Here is a 3091-nt window from a genome sequence, read left to right on the forward strand (position 1 = left end):
AAGCCTCAGCAGTTATTTGTGTGGGGGGAGGAGATTTAATTAGGTTTGTAGGGTTGTCACAATATAACCTCTCTGTCAACCGAGTGCCCTTTTTCATTCCTTTTTTTTAAATAAAAATTTTCAACCCAAAATGCATCTGTCTGCCAGACCCAGTGTGCTACGTCTTCTTTGTCAAACAACATAAATGAAGGAATCATGATACGATTTGACCTGTTTTCAATTACAGAAGCCATGGCTAAAATACACATCATCTCCATGGTAATATAAGAGGCAGTAGTTTGACTGAGCAGTGTTTCTATAAATGTGATTGAAAATTTTGGACCTGGTTATCAGATATCCACAAATCATTGACTTTTTGACTTGCTTTGACTGAAACTGTGATCACAGCTACTCCTTTACTGGTCATGCGTCTGCGTCACTGTGTAATATTTCACAGTCCCAGATGTCATCTTGTATGGGTAATAATCCAGTGGAAAAATATATCGTTTTGTAAAGACCACATCATCCACTTCGCATCAAACATGGAACAGCTTGAGCTTTTTTTTTTCTCAGCAAAAATAATGCCTGATTAATGACTGCTTGAGAGTCCAGCCTTAAGCACTTTGATCAATATGTGTGCAACTACCTGCCAATGCTCGAGTGACTGAGTAATTAGCCAATGTGCTTGGCGGGCCTGACGGGGGTAATGAAGTCACACAGGCTAAGAGCTGCCAGGAAGAAAATCGGCCCATTACTCTGATCCAAATACTGATGCTTTCCTTTCAAAACTCTTTATGTATAAACAGATAAATTGCAGGAACGCTATGTGCTCAGATACGCTTTAACATCACGGCAACAATCATCTCCGTCCCCTCATACCCTGACAGAAGAGAGCCCGTTCATTTGCACAAATATTAATTCCATCCAAGATTCAGGAGGAGTGCTATAAATATCTGTGACCGCTTGATTGCTCTAGGAAGATCAAACCGAGACAAACAACGTACTTTCTAAACAGTTTGTTCTGAGAGAATTATGACAGAAATAACTGACAGCTCTTGATGAACAGGAACATCGAAAGATCAGACAAGTTTTTATTGCATCAGAAATTAATTCTAAAAATGACACATCACTCAATAGCGTATTAAAAGCGTTCAGCTCCCACTTGAAGAATTTTTGATTTCCCTGACAACGGAGTCTAATTAGACCAAACACGTCTCTGTTTGTCTGACTGAAATAACTCAATTATAGAAACTCCAAACATCTGGCTGCACACTCACACAGTTGATTAAAACAATTTTTTTTCCTGAAATGATTAAATAAGACAGTAATCACTTTAGAGCCAGTTCCATCTCCATTAGAAGTACACAGAAGTCAAAAGATGTGGAACCTCAACTAATCCAATCACTTCTGAGCCCACACTCCTCATTATGTGCAGCTACATGTGAGGATGACAAATAATCAAATGCAACTGTGTGCACAAAATGGGTTTATCCACATCATATCTGAACTGGTTACATTTACTTGGCTTCTTCTTTCGTCAGTAATGCCACAAATTCCTATTGTTTTTAGTTTAGGATTAAGGAGGTGGTCTTTAATTGTGATCATGTGTAAACAGAGCCTGAAATCGTCTTTTTGTATCATATATGTGTCAGTATATTAACAAATTCAGAGAGGACAGAGCAAAAATTTAGCAAATTTATTTGAATATATTGATCCAAGAAGAGAGGAGTATTTTTTTTAATTTTTTATTAATTTGGGACCCTGTGTGTAAATTAATGTTGCCGCCTGCTTCACCCTGATTGCTGGTTAAAATTCTTGAACATCAGAGCAATCCAGGCATGTTTTTGGCCTCATGGGCTTCTTCTTCTTCTTCTTGTGTAGCCTCTGCCATCAGCCTATTACCTGTGACAGGATGAAGCCGAGGAGGACAGAGGAGAATCTGCTGTAGCCTTTAATTTCAGGAAAAGAAAGAAAAAAAAAAACCTAATTGAAACTTTCTCTCAGTGATTTGCTACTTGATTTGATGCTGGACTTTCCCATTGTCACAAAATCGATAAAGGCAAGACAGGCAGGGCCTAACTGGAAAAGGCTTTTGGCTTTTCACGGTGAGGAGAGGCGAGCGAGAGCGTCAGGGTTAAGTGATGTGTTTCTGACGCTGAGTGGGTCTGGGACACCCCATTCGCTCAACAACCCGTTGGAACTCGCAAACCTAATGGCAGGGCAAATCACTTGGGGGGAGGGGACTGACTGGCTCTGAGTGTGTGTGTGTAATGTGTGTGTGCTTTAGCTATTGTCTGTGTGTTTGTTTGTGTGTGTCTGTGGGTAGAGGAGTCTCTAGGGCACTGGACTGTTCATAAAACCAAGCGAGGACTGCAATGTAATGGCTTCACTCACCTTCCCAAATCAAAATTAAAAAGTGGGACATCACAGTGGACATAGCTATTATCATTGTAATAGGGTAGCTGCAATTTGCCAGCTGCTGTGTTGGGGAGTGAATACTTTGTGTGTGTGTGTGTGTGTGTGTGTGTGTGTGTGTGTGTGTGTGTGTGTGTGTGTGTGTGTGTGTGTGTGTGTGTGTGTGTGTGTGTGTGTGTGTGTGTGTGTTAGGACCATTTTTGTCCCTTCCTTTGTGTATCTAATGAATAAATATAAAAACAAGACAAATATCACTGCTGTCAGATGAAAATATTCGAAATGTTATCTTGACAGGAAGTGTCAGTTCGTTTAAAGTTGTAATCCTTAGGATTTTCATGAAATCAAATTCAACTTTTGACACTACTTGTGGATGGCATTTTCACAGCATTCAGTGAATTTGCATTCTGTAGTTAGCTGTGTGACTGTCCTGCAAATTAAAAATGACAGCCGGACGCATTTAACGACTGTTCAGGTGTTTATGTGATTTGGTTGTGGCGACTGGTTGGACCTAGTTGGACCGAGTCTGTTCAGTCTGGGTCGGGTGGTACTGACATTGAGCAGGGACAATTATTAAGTGTGTGCTACTTAGAGGTTCCACCACTGATTACTGCCCAGTCTCCAGACGTTCTCGTTAAGATTTCTATAAATGTCTTAGATTTTTTAGGCTCAAATTGCACTTTTAAAAAAAAGATGCTGT

The sequence above is a fragment of the Anabas testudineus genome, chromosome 4 (assembly GCF_900324465.2).
Source record: "Anabas testudineus chromosome 4, fAnaTes1.2, whole genome shotgun sequence".
NCBI classification, from domain to species: Eukaryota; Metazoa; Chordata; class Actinopteri; order Anabantiformes; family Anabantidae; genus Anabas; species Anabas testudineus.